Below are 19,065 nucleotides of genomic sequence, written 5' to 3' on the forward strand. Positions count from 1 at the left end.
CCAAATTGTTCATGCACTTTACATAAATACCAGTGTGTTTTAACAAGAATAGGAAGCATGGCCTGCTTGCTTTGTTTACCAGGATCCTTACTTTAAGAATATGGTTTAGATTTTAAAAAGTAAGAGCTGAATTCTCTTTCCCCTCTAACAGTTGTACCATGGCCATTTGGCATTTAGCCCAGACACCCTCCTTTGTGACCCTCTTTCCTGTTCTTTAGTTGGACTGAGGTAGCAGTGAAGGTCTGAGCTGAGGCTCTCAATAAGGGCAACCCAGCAGTGTTTCCCATGCTGCACTGTATGAATCTATAGCATGTTTCAGGATCTCTTTCCAACAAACTTATGTTACTTTTCCTTCAACTACAGGGGGATCTGGTATTTCATTATGACCCCTACCCTCAGCCCTGACAATTTTCTACCCCACATTCTTATCATCAGTTATTAAATTTCAAATTAAAACTTAATTCTTTTCTCCCATAGTTCATTCCATACACAGCTTTGGGGTTTCATTTTGTTCCTGACTCCAAGTCCAATGTACCCTCAATTTTTCCAGTCCTCATAAATCATACTTTGTAGGATAGAGATCTCCCAGCCACCACCTGATATAGGTGTTCCCTGTTCTCTTCTGCAGAAATCCAACCCACACCCCAGGTTACAATTTGCCTTTTCCTTGATGGTGTGATCCAAGATCAGAAGTGGCCAATCCTCTCATTAAACCATGCACTGTGTGGGCATCCACCGCAAGCACACTGTGAAAACTAAAGTTGCATTTAGGCTGCAGTGTTGTGACCATCCTTCTGCCAGTCTTCTCCTGGACTTCTGCTTTCTCTGACTCTACCAATCCCCCAGCTGAACCATGAAGAATAACATTCACTCCATCAGAGTGATGGAAATTGGGCTTTTCATGTTTTATTATTTCAAATTAAAAACAAGCAGGGGATGACGCTGTGGTGTAGTGCTTTAAGCTGCCGCCTGCAGTGCCAGCATCCCATATGGGTGCCGCTTTGAGTCTCAGCTGCTCCAATTCTGATTCAGCTCTCTGCTGGCCTGGGAAAGCAGCATAAGATGGCCCAAGTCCTCAGGCCCCTGCACCCACGTGGGACACCTGGAGGAAGCTCCTGGCTCCTGGCTTTGGACCTTGTCTGTGCCACATACACTGGCTCCTAATGACCTGTAGCCCTGGGCTGACTTGGAAACAGAGCTCTGGGTGGAACAACTTATCTGCTAGGCCCACTTTCTTTTGTGTCTGGCACTTAGGGACTACCAGTTTGGGTGCCGGGGATGCCAGAGACAAAAATGCCTCAACCCCTACCTCTGAACTCCCCTTTCCTTGCCCACTGGCCCACTATTAGGGTTAATGATCTGCTAACATCTCTGAAACTTCCACTTCCTTTTCCTGTAGGGCCTCCAGCTTGTTTCTCTGGCTCTGTCTGTTCCTCCTTATTAAGGTCTTTAGTGAAGAAGAGGGGGTAAGGGTAGAGACAAGGCCTGAGGGCTGAGAAGCTCAGAAACCAAGGACGTGCCTAGGTCCCCCCGAGGCAATCTCTATGCTGGCAGACCCATTCTGTGTAGGCAAGGGTATCCAAGTACCCACTGTGTGCTCAGGATGCTTTGGGGAAATCATTTTGGATGCCAGAGAGAGATGGGCTCTGTGCATATACCTCCAATGATGGATTCTGTATCCTCTTGGAAACCCTTCCTTCAAACTCTCTCCTGTGACCCTGCGCACTATAGATCTGCCTTTGGAGACACACAAGATGGCTTCCTAGACCAGTCATCGGTATCTGCAAGCTGAAAGCCCAGTCCTTGTATTCTTATCCAGGTTGAACACCTGCAGCTGCTCCTTGGAAAGTCACGTGAGACCTCTGTGACCCCTCAGACTACCCTGGAGTAGGGGCAGCTGCACAGGAAAAGTCCTGCCTCTGCCCAACATCAGGCCATCTGCAGCCAAGAGCTTTCACAAGGCCACTTCATTTGCATTGTGCATAGATGAGAACACATGCTCTGTCCACATCAAATCAGTCTGTGTCTCTTTGTGGATTTAAGTATGACCCTGTAGTCTTCCTTGGCCTCAGTTCTGATCTCTCCTTGGGTGGAACCATTCAGTCCTGCTGTTCCTCTTTCTCAGCCATCAGCCCCCTGAATTACTTCCCCTATTTCCATCTCTCATCAGTATTTTCTTGAAAGTAGATTCCATGATCCTCTTCTCCTCAGTCCAAGGTGGCCAAGATGAGTGGTCTCCCAGAGGGTACACAAGGCTCCCATTGAAATGAAGAAAAAACACAGCAGATCTTCAATTTTTTAATTTTATGAAAGGAATAACTTATATTTCAATATATGCAGATGGAGTAAGTAAATAGAAGATGTACATATTAACATGTAGGCACGAAGGCTCACAAAGTTTGCTATTCAGGAGCATGATCTGGAAAACCTGAAAAGCTCTGGCCAGTCTAGGGCCCACAAGCCAAATTCAGCCTCTTTGCCTCCATTCCAAAACATTCCCAGCCTAACTCTTGAAATATGTCCTATATTTTCATCAAAGCACTCTGCTCACCAAATACACCCAACATGACGTCCTGGACTATCCTGGTGTTAGCTGCCACAAAGTCTAGTCTCCAGACTTCCTCCAGAGTCACCCTCATGTGAAGGCTTTGGGTAGAAATTACATTGCCCTTCTCCATCCCTGCAGTGCTTTTTAAAGATTCTATTTATTTGAAATGCAGAGTTATGGAAGTAAAGAAAGGACGACAGAAAGAGAGAGAGAGAGAGGGAGGGACGGAGGGAGAGAAAGAGAGAGAGATCTTCAAAATTACCAATGCTTAGTGACAACTTGACATTTATAGATATCTTTTATAGAGAAACTGAAACAAGTCTAAACAAGTTCCTGGTGACAACCCAAGATCTGGATTATCTATTAGAATAAATGTACACATAGAAGTCAAAGAAAACTGACTGCTTCATTTGTTAATGCAGTAGCACTGAACAGTCTCCCCAGTGAAAGCATATAAAATGCTGAATAATGGCTTTTAAATTGACCTTTAAACATATTGGATTTGTAACCTGGAAGCAAAAATGAACAAATTCCTAGACACAGTGTGCCTCAATTCACACCATAAGAAATAAACATTCTCAATAGGCCTGTATCTACTGAGGGAATTGAGTCAAGTATTGTTGTTTTCTGAACAGATTAGGATGCTACTTACGATGGCTGCATCCTATATTGGGGGGCCTGGGTTTGAATTCTTGGTTCCACTCCAAGTTCTGGCTTCTTGCAAATGTGTACTTTAGTAGGCAGCAATCAAAGGCTCAAATCATTGGGTCCCTGCTGCCAACAAAGGATGCTTTGATTGAGTATTTATGATGGATGGCTTTATCTTGGCCCAGTTTCAGCTACTGTCATCATTTGGGGAGCAACAGGATGTGACTTTTGTCTTTTAAATAAAATAACTAGTTTTTTTTAAAAAAACTAAATTGTACCAGAATTATATAATCCTCCCAAATAGAAAGCATCAGGCTCTTGATGGGTTGTTGGAAAATTCTATAAAGTAGTTAGGGAAAATCTGTACCAACTTTTTAGTGTTTTTCCAGAAAATAGTCAGAATACATGGTCTGAGGCTAGCATTCCACTGCCATGAAACCTCACAGCAAGAGTACAGCAAAAGGAATTATAAGCCAATATCTCTCAAGAACATATATGCAGATATACTCGACATAATCTTCTCAATTGAACCCAAAAGGTAGGAAACTCAAGATGTCAAAAAATAAAGTTTGTAATTTGATCCATCAATTCATCAACAGACCAAAAGAGAAACACAATTTGGGCAATTCAATAGATCAGTAAATAAAGCCAATAGGTCAACAGAAAAAAAAAAGATTTGAAAAAATGGAACACACCACTGATTATGAAATAGATTCATATATAAATGAAAATTGCAGCAACTAGAATGGGTTTTTTTTTTCCTCATTTGCTAAAAGGAATCGACATCAAGATTTCATCTGAAATCAGATAATGGTAGGAAGCTCTAAATTTTACCACTGAGAACAGGAGCAGGGCAAGCATGTCCCTTCTCACTATTGCTTTTTAACACCCTACTAAAAGTCTTGGCTAATGCCATAAGATAATAAATTAAAACAAAAGGTATATAGCTTGAGGAGAAAAATGGTATGAGTACAGAGAGGACATAATTACTCATATTGGCAAATACAAAAGGACCAACAAAATTACTCTTTGAACCAATGATCAATCATACCAAGATTACACATGCTTGTGGTCAATTGCTTTCCGACGTGCCAGCACAAGTGGCTCAGCTTTAAATAAAAGCACATTACCCTTCATACATCCCCCTAAAGATACATACTGATACAATTCCACAGATTACATTAATTGCAGTGGAGTATAATGCAATATGTAAAACATTTATATGTGGAACATTATACACTTCTGTAGAAAGGTACCAAAAAGAATTAAGTAGTTGGAGATGCATTTCATGATAATAGGTAAGAAGACCTAGAATCATTAAGATAATCAGTCCTTCCCCAGTAGACATTGAGATTGGACACAATCTCAATCAAAATAATTTCAACTTATTTTGTGAGTTTAACAAAAAGCTGCCTCTAAATTTAATGTGGAAAATTGAAAGTCCCAGAATAACCAGCTCGACAGCGAAAGAGAAGAACATGCTATGAGGATCAGCACTGTACAACTACAATACTTACTAGAAAGTTAACCAAGTAAGTGTAGTATTGGTGAAATAACAGGTAGACAGGTAAATGCACAGAGTCAGATATAGTCTGTGTATGGATAGCAGATCACTGACAAATGAGTAAAGACAATATGATGGAGCAAAGATAACCTTTCAACAAACAGTGCTACAAAAATTGGACATCTAACATGATGTAATACAAATCACACATTTAATAAAAATTAACTTAAATAGGCAGAATTATTAATGTACCAGAAAATAATGTAAGAGAATATATGCTGCTTAGCTTTTGATACACCACTGAAGGCACTACCTGAAATAAATGATTGTTAACTGGACTTCATTTAAAGTGAAAAATATTTCTTTGACAGACATCATCAAGGGAAAAGGAAGGAGGTCCAAAACTTGGAGACACTATTCACAAAATACTTATGTGATAAAGGAATATATGTATTATCCAAAATGTACAAGAAAATTTTAAACTAAATAAGAAAATAAAAAAGTAGACTTAGAAGAGTCACCCCAAAATTAAAGATAGGTATAGCTATAGATATGATATATAGAGATATAGATGTAGATGTAGATGTAGATGATATAATATAGATATATAGATATAGATGATATAGATATAGATAGATTGAGAGAGCTTCAGATCAGCAAGGTTACCCTGGAGTATTTCAGCTGATCAGAACATGCACAGAAGGACACAATCTGATGACTGGGACAGAACCATCCAAGGAATCACAGGGAACAAATCAGAGTTTAGCCATGGACAAAGAGCATGTTCTTTCCATCCAGATTAGAATCCTTCAATCTGTGGCATAGACAACTTTAAGAAAATAATTTCCTTATAAAGGTAAAAATAATGCATAACATAATGGTGATCTGGAGCCACCTAAAGAGGAATAAAACTAACACTTGATAGGATGCAGCTCAGTTTAAGGGACTTCAGTGATTTCCAGAACAAATCTGAAGAATATAAAAATATCTACCTTAAACATTTGGATAACAGCACACACAAAATGATCACAGCTACAGACTTTACACAATGTAACTCAAAATGAATCATAGCCTTAAATAAAAAATACAAAAGAATAAAACGTCTACATGGAAAGAAAATGAGGAGTTTAGATTTGATAATTAGATTTCAATGTAACACTAATAGCACAATATTTAAACAAAAAAGTAAGAACTGTTAAAATTACATATATTATGTTTTTGAAAGACATTGTTAATTAGAAGATACATTACAAACAGAAAAACAGGTATGTCATTATTGATATAATCATTAAAATGAAACTATAAAAATACCCCAATTGAAAATGAACAAATATCCAAGAAGGCATACTATACTACATCTATAAATGACTATAAACATATGGAAAGATGCTTACCATCATATCTCATCATAAAATTGTTAAGAAAACCACACTGGTGTCACTACAAACACAAAACATATATGAAAAATGTAATCATTGAAAAACAGTTGGTGAGAAACAAGAATCGTATTCACTGCTGGTTGAAATGCAATGTGGTGAAGCAACTAAAGACTTCAGTTAGGCAATTTCTAATACTTCAAGTTTTATTTCATTTAGAATATTTATTTGAAGTGCAAGGAGACACTGACACATAGAGATATAGTGAGATTCCCCAACTACTAGTTCAAATCCAGTGCCTACAATATCTAAGGCTGGGCTAGACCAAAGTCAGGGGCAGGAAACTCAATTGAGATCTCTCATATTGATGGCAAGGACGCAACTACATGATGCATCACCTGCTGCCTACCAGTGCACTAAAATGAGAGAGGAATCAGAAGTGGAGACAGGATTTTAGCAACAGAACTCTGATGAGTATGAGAGTGTGCGAAGTAATGTCTTCACTAATTTTCCAAATGCCTATCCCACAGGTTAGCAGTTTCCTAGATAGATTTTGGAGTCCTTAATGAGGATCATGAAAATATGTACCTAGGGATTTACTCAGATTTTTGAAAACTGGCAATGCAACCCCTCATTACCACTCTATGTCTACCAAGAATTGGAAGTCATCAATATGTTTCCATAAGTGCATATAAAAATAAGCTCTGGGATACCCAGACAACATAAGTCTGCTCAGCAATAAAGGGAATGGCTATCACGTCACATTCTGATGGGACTGTTAAATGTGTGCTTCTAGTTGAAGAGCTGAAACTAAAGAGATGGGAAAGGTATAAGAAAAAAAATTTGTCTATGAGGTATAGGATAAAGATGTATATATGTTACTCACAGTTGATTATTAGAGGGTTGATATACTGTAGGATAATATAATGTGGATACATTGCTGCATGTGTTTATCTAAATGAACAGGACTTTTGAAGTCTATAAATTAAAGAAAAATAATGTAGAATGTCAGGTAATTCAGAAACTATATGAAGAATGTGATGGAGGAACATAAACTATGTTATAAATTTTAAAACTTCACTTAAGGAGATGTGAATGGTGCTAACTTAGGTAAAAAGGAAAGTGAGTAGAATGGCCCATGTTGTGGCATAGCAGATAAAGCCACCACCTGCAATACTAGGATCCCATTTGGGCACTGGTCCTTATTCCAGCTGTTTCCCTTCTGATCAAGCTCCCTGTTAATGAACTGGGAAAAAGCAGTGGAAGATGAAAGAATTGTTTGTAAACTGCCATCCACTCGAGAGACTGGGATGAATTTCCTGGTTCTTGGCATCACCCTGGCCCAATCTTGGCCATTGCAATCATCTGGGCAGTGAACTAACAAATGGAATATTCTCTCTCTTGTTCTCTCTCTCTCTGTATCTCTGTACTTTCTCCATCTCTCTCTGACTTTCAGAGTCTGTCAATCTCAGACAACAGCACCATGCTTCATGTCTGGAAAAATTTACCAGCAAAGGAGTAGCTTCATAATTTTGACATGGATGACAATGTGTTCCAAGGTGGAATAACTAAGTGGAATGAGACAGAACTGTTACCATTGTAGTGATACTCTATAATTAAGCAAGGGGAGCTACCAGAAAGATGTGTGGGTTGAAGGATCAGAGTTAAAGACATATATTAACTTGTGCAAGTTGAATATAGATGCAGACTGCTACACAGACACATGTTGCAGATCCATGGCATTAATAGGTCATGAACTACACATTTATTTTAAACCTTGTGGTTGGACAAAGGACCTAAATGTGGAGCAGAAGCCACTGCAAGAAGCAACCTGCCCAGCTGAATCGTCTTTCCAGTGAGCTGACTCACATATTTGGAGTGGGAGTTATCTAATGTTTTAGCACCAAATCAGGTGAATCACAAGATTCTCATGACTGACAGACATTAATATTGCTCAGAAAATTTGCCAAGAGTAGAGAATATCAGCAACAGGTACAAATACCTTTTATGTATAAACAATGCAGGCAGTAGTACTAATGAAGAGTTTGCAACAGTTCTTAGACATGCACTACAATTTTATATAGAAATATACGCAGAGCAATTACACAGAAGGACCCAAGACCAACATCTAGATGGAAAAGCTGTAATGTCTGAAATGAGTAATTTCTCCAGTGGAAATTGTGCATATTAGACATTTCAGAAGAAAAGTTGAGTGAATATGAAAATATAGATATATAAACCATCAAAGCAAAGTTTGAAGGGAAGACTAAAAAGGATGTGGAAAGCATTAGTCCACTTATATGTTTAAATAGAATCTCTGAAATGGTCAGGTGGTTGTTTGGGGGAATTTTGGCCAAATTTTTCAAATTTGACAAAAAAATATAAATTCATAGTTCCAGACTGCTCTTTGTACTCCAAGAACAGGATGAGAAAAAGCAAACAAACAAACAAAAAACACTATGCCAAGGCAGATCAACTAAACTGCATAAACTCAGAAACAAACTTAAAATCTGAAAAACACTGGAGGAAAAAAAGGTACCTATTCACAGAGGATTAAACAGAAGAATAATAGGTATATTGATGGTATGGATGTCAATTTTATGACACTGGGGAGGAAACAGTTTTCAAGTACTGAATGGGCCCTTTCTCATCAATGGGACAGTCAAGTAGATCCACTGATGCAGAGATGCAAATATTTCTGAAGGCCCTGCCTGTCATGCCAGACCATCCCCCTTTGAGATTGAGCCCAGTGACACTTCTGTAAATGTCAAAGCCAAAATCCAAGAAAGAGGACATCCCACCTGATCAATGCATCTCATATTTGCAGGCAAACAGCTTGAGGACTTCCACACTGTCAGATTCCAACATCCAGAAATATTCCATCGTGCAAGGTGGCATCATTGAGCTCTCCCTATGCCAGCTGGTCCATGTGTTACACTCTTCCACACCCCGATGCTATCAATTGTGCCAAGAAGAAATGCAGCCATACTCAACCTCTGCCCCAGGAAGCTCAAATATGGCTATGGCCCCACAGGTCATTCTCCTACCCAAGTCCGATGGCCCTATGGCCCCAATAAAGTTTCCATTTAAAGGCCACACCGAATGAATGCTATCTACACGTAGCATTTTTTACAAGGGGAAATTTTTCAAAATTAAAAAATGAATTCTTATGAATTAGGTATTTTAAAAAGAAAATGTTTGCCATACCTTGAATGAAGGAATGATCGAGTCACTCTAGAAAATAAGTTTAAAGGAATCATCCTAGAATCTATAAAATCTATATTTTCCAATCTATAATTTTCTAAAATCTACATTTAATTTTTTTTATTTTTTATTTTTTTATTAATGTATTAAGTTGTTCATTAACAGGGCTATGCTGATCAAGTCACCGTTTCCCATAGTGTCCATTTCACTTCAGGAGGTTTCCTTTTTGGTGTTCAGTCAGTTGTCACCGATCAGGGAGAACATATGGTATTTGTCCCTTTGGGACTGGCTTATTTCACTCAGCATGATGTGTTCCAGATTCCTCCATTTTGTTGCAAATGACTGGATTTCATTGTTTCTTACTGCGGTATAGTATTCTAAAGAGTACATATCCCATAATTTCTTTATCCAGTCTACCGTTGATGGGCATTTAGGTTGGTTCCAGGTCTTAGCTATTGTGAATTGAGCTGCAATAAACATTAGGGTGCAGACCGCTTTTGTGTTTGCCAATTTAAATTCCTTTGGGTAAATTCCAAGGAGTGGGATGGCTGGGTCGAACGGTAGGGTTATCTTCAGGTTTCTGAGGAATCTCCAGACTGACTTTCATAGTGGCTTGACCAGATTGCATTCCCACCAACAGTGGGTTAGTGTCCCTTTTTCCCCACATCCTCGCCAGCATCTGTTGTTGGTAGATTTCTGAATGTGAGCCATTCTAACCGGGGTGAGGTGAAACCTCATTGTGGTTTTGATTTGCATTTCCCTGATTGCTAATGACCTTGAACATTTTTTCATGTGCCTGTTGGCCATTTGGATTTCCTCTTTTGAAAAATGTCTATTGAGGTCCTTGGCCCATCTCTTAATTGGGTTGTTGGTTTTGTTTTTGTGGAGTTTCTTGATCTCTTTGTAGATTCTGGTTATTAACCCTTTATCTGTTGCATAGTTTGCAAATATTTTTTCCCATTCTGTCGGTTGTCTCTTCACTCTCCTGACTGTTTCTTTTGCAGTACAGAAACTTCTCAATTTGAGGCAATCCCTAAAATCTACATTTCAGAAAATTTCTAAAACTAAAGGTTAATTTAAATTCTATAAATTATATTAAAAAGTATATATGATGGAATTTGGTGAAAATGTTAATTGCAACTATATTGAAATGAATGTAAAAGTAAAAAGCAATGAATGTATAAAATGCACCATTATACCTACTATAATAATTTTATGATAAAGTGTATCCAGAGATACACAATGGAAAATTTCATTGATAACTTTGGAGTCATAAAAATCAAGGAAGGCTAAAGCAGAGTGTTTAAAAACTAAACTTATCTTAGACAGATAAAAAAATTTACAGAAATGTGAGTGGGCGATGATGTCAAGATGAAAATGCAAACCAAGACTTTCACAGGTTCAAAGTATCACTATTATTTCACTAGGATGTTAGTGATATACACAGGTTATAGGAATAGACTCAAAAACAAAACAATAATTAAAACGTATGCGCATGTTATGAAATTAAATGCACTGTAAATACTGCAAGAACCAAGAAGTATTTTTTGAACAGAAAAATGGTGATATTAAAAGCAGAGATAGGGAATTTTCTGATAAGTAGGTACATTAATATTGGCAAATATGAAAACATCTCAGAAACATAAACAAAACAAAGACTGCACCAGATTTTACAATATGTCAAAGAAAAAATTCAAACGTCTAGAGTTATATTATAGAAGCTTTAAAATCAAAGACAAACTTAGAGTTCCATAAACATTCAGAAACATTCACCTGGATAGAGTGAATGAACACAGTAGACTAGTACCTCCATGAAGCTTTGCAAATGGCAGTCACCAGGAAACCTACAGGATTTTTAGTAGAGGACTTCACAATCAAAATGCTAGCCAAGCAACCCTCAGTTTCACAGTGCTGGGTTGGCTTAGATGAAGGTATTGAATACATTCATTGGTAACAGATATAATCAACAAAGTAAGGATTTAATAGGACATGCAGTTGTGAAAAACTATTGTTAGGTTAATAACTGGGAGGGAGAAATAATGAAAAGTGTCGATACAGGCAAATTGGCTGAAAACCAGACAATTACAATTATATTACAAATGAATTTAAAATATTTCTATAATTTTAGCAATTAGAGATTATGCCACCTATCACAAAGTTAAAGATGCCAGATGGCAGGTACTGTGGTGCACTGGATTTACTCACTGATTGGGATTCCCTCAGCCCATACTGAAGTGCCTGGCTTTAGTTCCATCTATTTAGCAAATGATCCATCTTCTTGCTCATATACCTTGGAGCCACTAAGTACTTAGTTTCCTGCCATCCATATGGAGGCCCAAGTGTAGTTCTGGTTATTGGCTTTGGGCTGTCTCAATACCAGTACTTATAGAAATTAGGTGGGCAAACAAGGGATAGAATACTTCTCTCTCTCTGTTTTAATCTCTCCTTTTTACAGTCTGCCCTTAAAATTCTTTTTTTATGTATTTTATTAGTGATGACAGATCAGAGAAACCATTCAGTTTTGTCTTTTGGGTACTGGCTTATTTCAATAAGTATGAAGGTTTCTGGTTGCATTCATTGTGTTGCAAAAGACAAGATGTCATTATTTTTATGGCTGAGTAATATTCCAACATGTATATATTAAGAGAGTACAAAAACATAATGTATATGAGTAAAATTGATATTTTCAGAGTTATTCTTGTTTACAGCTTTTGTCTCTACTGTTGTGGAACAGTGTTTTTATGTCATTAATATCTGTTGAATTCTTTACTTAGTGGAACATTAACATAACTAGTATAAAATAAACTAGAAATATGTCATTGTAAAATTAAAATAAAGAATAGGAAATGAAGGAGGAAGGAAGGTGAGAACATGGGCAGGAGGGAGGGGTAAGGTGGGAAGTATCACTGTGCTCTTAATACAAGGCAATTGTCCACCTTTTATAAATAAAAATAATCATCTAAAAGAAGATCAATATCATATATTTTTAAAACTTAGGTTGCCATTATCCAGAACTATATACACAGTTTCAAAATTAAAAGATAAACAAAATTGTATTTGCTGATGTATCAGTCTGTATTCTCCAGAAGAATTTGCATGGGCGAGTATAATCTCCTTTACTTAGTTCATAATAGATGTTAATCACATCCACAAAATATCTACACAACAACATCAACAGCAGTGTCTTCCAAAATACTCAACAGAAAGCCTCGCTAAGTGGATAGCTGGAGGTAAAAATTACTACAGACCCTGTATCAACACTGAATCCTTGGCCGGTGCTGCGGCTCACTAGGCTAATCCTCCGCCTAGCGGCGCCGGCACACCGGGTTCTAGTCCCGGTCGGGGCGCTGGATTCTGTCCCGGTTGCCCCTCTTCCAGGCCAGCTCTCTGCTGTGGCCAGGGAGTGCAGTGGAGGATGGCCCAGGTGCTTGGGCCCTGCACCCCATGGGAGACCAGGAGAAGCACCTGGCTCCTTCCTTTGCATCAGCGTGGTGCACCAGCCGCAGCGTGCCAGCCGTGGCGGCCATTGGAGGATGAACCAACGGCAAAGGAAGACCTTTCTCTCTGTCTCTCTCTCTCACTGTCCACTCTGCCTGTCAAAAAAAAAAAAAAAAAAAGAAAAGAAAAAAAAAAAGAAAAAAAAAGAACACATCCCACTCAATTTCTGCCACCCTGCCAGTTACATCAGATGAACAAGACCTGACCAATACATTGCAAGCCTGATTAAAATGCAATGGGAAATGTGAGAAGGCTTTTGTATCAGTCAGATTCTCAACTTTTTTTTTTTTTGACAGGCAGAGTGGACAGTGAGAGAGAGAAACAGAGAGAAAGGTCTTCCTTTGCCGTTGGTTCACCCTTCAATGGCCACTGCGGCTGGTGTGCTGCGGCCGGCGCACCACGCTGATCTGATGGCAGGAGCCAGGTACTTATCCTGGTCTCCCATTGGGTGCAGGGCCCAAGGACTTGGGCCATATTCCACTGCACTGCTGGCCACAGCAGAGATCTGGCCTGGAAGAGGGGCAACTGGGACAGAATCCAGCACCCCGACCGAGACTAGAACCCGGTGTGCCGGCGCCACAAGGCGGAGGATTAGCCTAGTGAGCTGCGGCACCGGCCAGATTCTCAACTTTTAAAACACTAAGCATTAATTAATTAAATTGCAACTGGCAAGTAAAAATTGCATATATTTGTGAAGTATACTGTGAATTTTCAATGTATGCAATAATTGTGAGATCATTAAATCAAGCTAATTACAACATCTCTTGTGTATTAGCAGCTGAAGTAGCAAGGAAACAAACCAACCCAGTTTATTGAAAGTCCATTCTAGTCAGAGGTGGATAGTGAAAATTTCCTTACATTGTGTATATGCTGCCAGAGCCAAATAGGACTTTAAATACAAAGCTTAATAAATTGCAAAGTACAGTGTTACCTAGCAAGAGCCTATAAATTAATAAATTCCCTTCAGTAAAAAATAAGTTATTCCCCATATAAGATATTCTTCTTTGGGACTGGGACAAATACCATATGTTCTCCCTGATCGGTGACAACTGACTGAACACCAAAAAGGAAACCTGTTGAAGTGAAATGGACACTATGGGAAACGGTGACTTGATCAGCATAGCCCTGACTGTTAATGAACAACTTAATACATTATCCCTCTTAGTAGTTTTTTTGTCTGTTCTACTTAATATGACTGGTTTAATTCTGTAATTAATACACAGTTATTCTTAAGTGTTGAAATTTAACTGAAATGTAATCCCTGTTAAACATAAGAGTGGGAATAAGAGAGGGAAGAGATGTATAATTTGGGACATGCTCAAGCTGACTTGCCCCAAATGGTAGAGTTAGAAACATACCAGGGGATTCCAATTCAATCCCATCAAGGTGGCATGTACCAATGCCATCTCACCAGTCCAAGTGATCAATTTCAGTTCACAATTGATCATAATGAAAGGACCAAGAGTCAAAGGGAGCACATAAACAAGTCTAGTACCTGCTAACACTAACCAATAGAATAAATAAAGGGGAGAGTGATCCAACATGGGAAGTGAGATACTCAGCAGACTCATAGAATGGCAGATGTCCTAAATAGCACTCTGGCCTCAGAATCAGCCCTAAAGGCATTTGGATCTGGCTGAAAAGCCCATGAGAGTATTTCAGGCATGGAAAGCCAAGACACTCTGGCAAAAGATCTCTGTGAGTGAGATCCCAGTGGAAAGAACAGGTCTTCAAAGAAGGAGGTACCTTTCTCTGAAGGGAGGAGAGAACCTCCACTTTGACTATGACCTTGTCTAAACAAGATAAGAGTCGGAGAACTCAGAGGGCTTCCATAGCCTTGGAAACTCATGACTGGAGCATAGGGAGATTACTGATGCCATAGACAGGAGTGTCAATTTGTAAAGTCAACAACAGGAGTCACTGTGCACTTACTCCTCATGTAGGATCTCTGTCCTTAATGTGCTGTGCATTGAGATTTAATGCTATAACGAGTACTCAAACAATATATTTCACTTTGTGTTTCTATGGGAGTGCAAACGGTTGAAATCTTTACTTAATGCATACTAAACTGATCCTCTGTAAAAAAAAAAAAGAAATTATCAACTCCCAACTTGACTCTCACTGGGATTAAACATGACAATAGGTCTGCTCTGATTTCATCATCATTTAAAAAAATCATCTATTATTTTTCACTTTATGTTTCTGTGTGGGAGCAAACTGTTGAAATCCTTACTTAATGTATATTAAGCTGATCTTCTGTATATTAAGATAATCGAAAATGAATCTTGATGTGAATGGAAGGGGAGAGGGAGTGGGAAAGGGGAGGGTTGTGGGTGGGAGGGACGGTATGGGGGGGACGCCATTGTAATACATAAATCGTACTTTGGAAATTTATATTCATTAAATAAAAGTTAAATATTTATGGAAAGAAAAAAAAGAATCTAATAAATTATGAATAGTGAAAAAAAAGAAGATATTCTTCTTGTGACCAGTAATGTGGCATAGTGCGTACAGTCACCACTTTGTGAAACCAGCATCCAATATGGGTACTGGTTCGAGGCTCAGCTACTCCACTTCTGATCCAGCTCTTTGCTACGATTCCTGGAAAATCAGTGGAAGATGGCCCAAGCCTTTGGGCCCTGTGCCCATGTGGGAGACTAGGATGAAGCCCCTGGCTCATGATATTGGATTGGCCCAGCCCTGGCCATCGTGAGCCAGTGCGTGGAAAATAGATCTCTGTCTCTCCCTCTCTGTAGCTCTTCCTTTAAAGTAAGTAAAATAAGCAAAAAATTTTCTTCTATGCTTCCTCAGGTACTCATAAATAGGATTAGCGATGAGGTGAAAATCCTGAAAAAATCCCCATCCTCAAAGAAAGGACTATGGCTAAGGTAGAAAACATACAGTCCTGCTTCCCTCTTTGTTCCCTATTTTTATACAAAAAAGAATCCTAAAACATTTGGGGAAGTGAAATATAACCTAAAGCTTTGAGGAAGAAGGTAAACTCCAATTGCTTCCTGGAAGACATCATAGAAAACAATCAGAACAACGAAACCACCAGGTCAACAAAAATAAAACAATAAACAAGACCAATATCTAACCAGAAGAAGAACTTGAAAGGAGAGGGTGTGCTAAGGCAGAGTTCAAAAGAAAAGACTTACATCTAGGGTTGAATGGACATCATGGAAGCGCCTTTCTGGAAAGCAGCTTGCACGCACAAATATACACATAAACATATTCATAACAATATACTGAAGAAAGTCATAAAAATGCAACTGTCCTTTCTTGGACTGCTCAATTAGCAATAGTATTTGTAACTACCTTTTTTCAGGAACCAGTCCTTATTCCTTTTTCTCAGCAGGCATTGAGCTAGTTATTCTCCTGTATCTCATGAGCAGACTTAGGCCTTGATTTCTCGATATTCTAAAGAATATATCATTCCACTACATTTCTGCCACCCTCTCAAGTTACCTCAAATGAACAAGACCTGACAAATACATCGCAAGCCTCATTAAAGTACAGTGGAGAATGTGAGAGGTAAACCCTACTAAAGGTCAAGGCTTTTGTAGAAGTCATATTCTCAACTTTTAAAATACTAAATATTCATTAAATTGCAACTGGCAAATAAAATTTTATATATTTGTGAAATACACTGAGAAGTTTGATGTATGCAATAATTGTGAAATAGTTAAGTCAAGCTATCTGCAAATTCTCTTGACTCCATTAGGGGCTGAAGTAGCAGAGAAACAAACCAATTTTAAGTCCAATGAAAGATAGTCCCCTCTAGGTAGAGATGAGAGGTGAGCATTTTCTTACATGGTGTAAATGCTTCAGCTACAAAAACTAATAAATTATAAAGTACAGTGTTACCAACTAAGAGACTCTAAAGTCACAAATAAATGCCGCACAGAAACAAACAGAAGTAATTCCTCCACATAAAATTGTATTCTGGGGGTCAGTATTGTGGTATAGTGGGTAAAGCCACCACTTGTGACACCAGCATTGAATATGGGTATTGGTTTGAGGTCCAGTTGGTCGACTTCCGGTGCAGCTCCTGGAAAAACAGTGGAACTTAGCCAAAGTCTTGGACGCTGTGCCCATGTAGGGTCCACGATGAAGCTTCTGGCTCATGACTTTAGCCTGGCCCCCCCATGGCCATTGTGGCCATTTGTGGAAAGAGCCAGCGGGTAGAAGATAGATCTTTATCTCTCCTTCTCTGTAACTCTGCCTTTAAAAATAAGTAAAATACACAAGGATTATCTTAATTAGCTTCTTCTGGTATTCACAAATAGCATTAGCGATGAGATGAGAATCCTGAAAAGAATCACCACCTAAGGGTAAAGGACTATGGCAACTGTGGGTAATATGAAGTATTGCCTCAACCTCTGTTCCCTATTTCTTATACAAAATAGAGTATTAAGAGGAGCCGCCGCAGCCGCGCGAGCAGCAGCCAGAGTCACCGTCCCCGCTCGGCCCGGCCCGGCCCAGAGCAGCCCCGCGCCGCCGCCGCCCGCCTCCTCCACCGCTGGATGCCGGCGGCCTAGCTCGCACTGGCGGAGGACGGCACGGCGGGCGGCGGCGGCGGCGCCCGCGTCCCACGACGGGCCCGAGGCGGGCGTCCCTCCGGCCCCCGACGTGTTCGCCGGCTTCGCGCCCCACCCCGCGGCGCTGGGCCCGCAGACCCTGCTGGCGGAGCAGATGTGCGTGATCGGCAGCCGCAAGAAGACCGTGAACATGACCGAGTGCGTGCTGGTGCCCAGCTTGAAGCACGTCGCGGAGATCTTGGGGCGCCAGGGGTGCAAGATCAAGGCCCTGCGCGCCAAGACCAACATGCACATCAAGACGCCGGTGCGCGGCGAGGAGCCCGTGTTCATCGTGACCGGCCGCAAGGAGGACATGGACATGGCCAAGCGCGAGATCCAGTCGGCCGCCGAGCACTTCTCGCTCATCCGCGCCACGCGAAGCAAGGCGGGCGGGCTGCCCGGCGCCGCCCCGGGCCCGCCCCACCTGCCGGGACAGACCACCATCCAAGTGCGCGTGCCCCACCGCGTCGTGGGGCTGGTGGTGGGGCCAAGGGCGCCACCACCGAGCGCATCCAGCAGCAGATGCACACGTACATAGTGACGCCGAGCCCCGACAAGGAGCCCGTGTTCCCCGTCACGGGCATGCCCGAGAGCGTGGACCGCGCGCGCAAGGAGATCGAGGCGCACATCACGCTGCACACGCGGGCGCTCCCGGACGCGGCTTCCACGCCAACTGCACGGACGTGTGCCTGGACCTGCCGGCCTCCGCGGGGATGGCGCCCCTGAGCCGTTCCACAAGAGCAGCCGCGGGGGTGCGCCCGGGCTGGACCCAGGCCCCGCCAGCCCCTACGGCGGCGGCGGCGGCTCGAGCAACGGGGGCTTCACGTTCGGCGGCGACGGCCCCGGGGCCCCCGCGGGGACGGATGACGCCGACTTGGGCTTCGACTTCTTGGCGCTGGACTTGACCGTGCCCGCCGCGCCCCTGCCCGCCTTCGGCAGCTGCTCGGCGGTCAACGGGGCGCCCGCTCCGCCGCCGCCGACGCTGGCCGGGGGCGCGCGCCGCAGCAGCGGCCCGGGCATCCCGCGCCACTCGCCCACGCTGCCCGAGCCCGGCCTGGGCCTGGAGCTGCCCCTGGCGCGGCCCCCCGCACCCGACCCGTGGGCGCCTTCCCTGGACTCCGCGCCGGCGCCGGCTGCACCCACGCCCGCGCCCGCATCCGCGTTCTCAGGGGCCGCGGCTCCCGCCGCCCCGGCGCGCGAGTGCGTGGTGTGCGCCGAGGGCGAGGCCATGGCGGCGCTGGTGCCCTGCGGCCACAACCTCTTCTGCATGGACAGTGACGTGCGCATCTGCGGCACCAGCGCGCCCGGGTGCCCCGCGTGCCGCACGCCGGCCACACAGGCCATCCATATCTTCCTAGCGGGACCGGGCGAGCAGGGGCCAGGGCCGAGCACCATGGTGGAGCTTTAACAGACCCAGGCGTGGACGCGGCGCGGAGACCTAGCGGGAGCTCGGAGCAGCAGAGCTGAGAGCCCATGACAGTAAACTGCAGGAAACCCCCCGCGTGCACTTTTTATTCCGCCCCCCACCGCCGGGGGCGCTGTGGGGCGCGCAGCTGCCAGGCGGGGGCGAGGGCGCCCCACCCACCCGGGGTTTCTGACTTTTTTTTTAATTAACGCTCCCTTTCCCGCTGTGGTTTCTGTTGTCATTTTTTTAAAAAAATTGAAATGTTTTTGTTTTTTTTCTTTATACCTCTTGTGTATATGTAG

At 42.0% G+C, this 19,065-nt stretch overlaps 1 pseudogene; it reads left to right on the top strand.

Moving 5' to 3' along the window:
- Positions 1-18,766, top strand: part of LOC138847473 (RNA-binding protein MEX3D pseudogene) — a 30,225-nt pseudogene extending 11,459 nt beyond the window's left edge.
- The last annotated feature ends 299 nt before the right edge of the window (positions 18,767-19,065 follow it).

Source organism: Oryctolagus cuniculus, chromosome 21 (assembly GCF_051225735.1).
Source record: "Oryctolagus cuniculus isolate XC-2025 breed Fujian yellow rabbit chromosome 21, ASM5122573v1, whole genome shotgun sequence".
In the NCBI taxonomy this organism is placed as follows: domain Eukaryota; kingdom Metazoa; phylum Chordata; class Mammalia; order Lagomorpha; family Leporidae; genus Oryctolagus; species Oryctolagus cuniculus.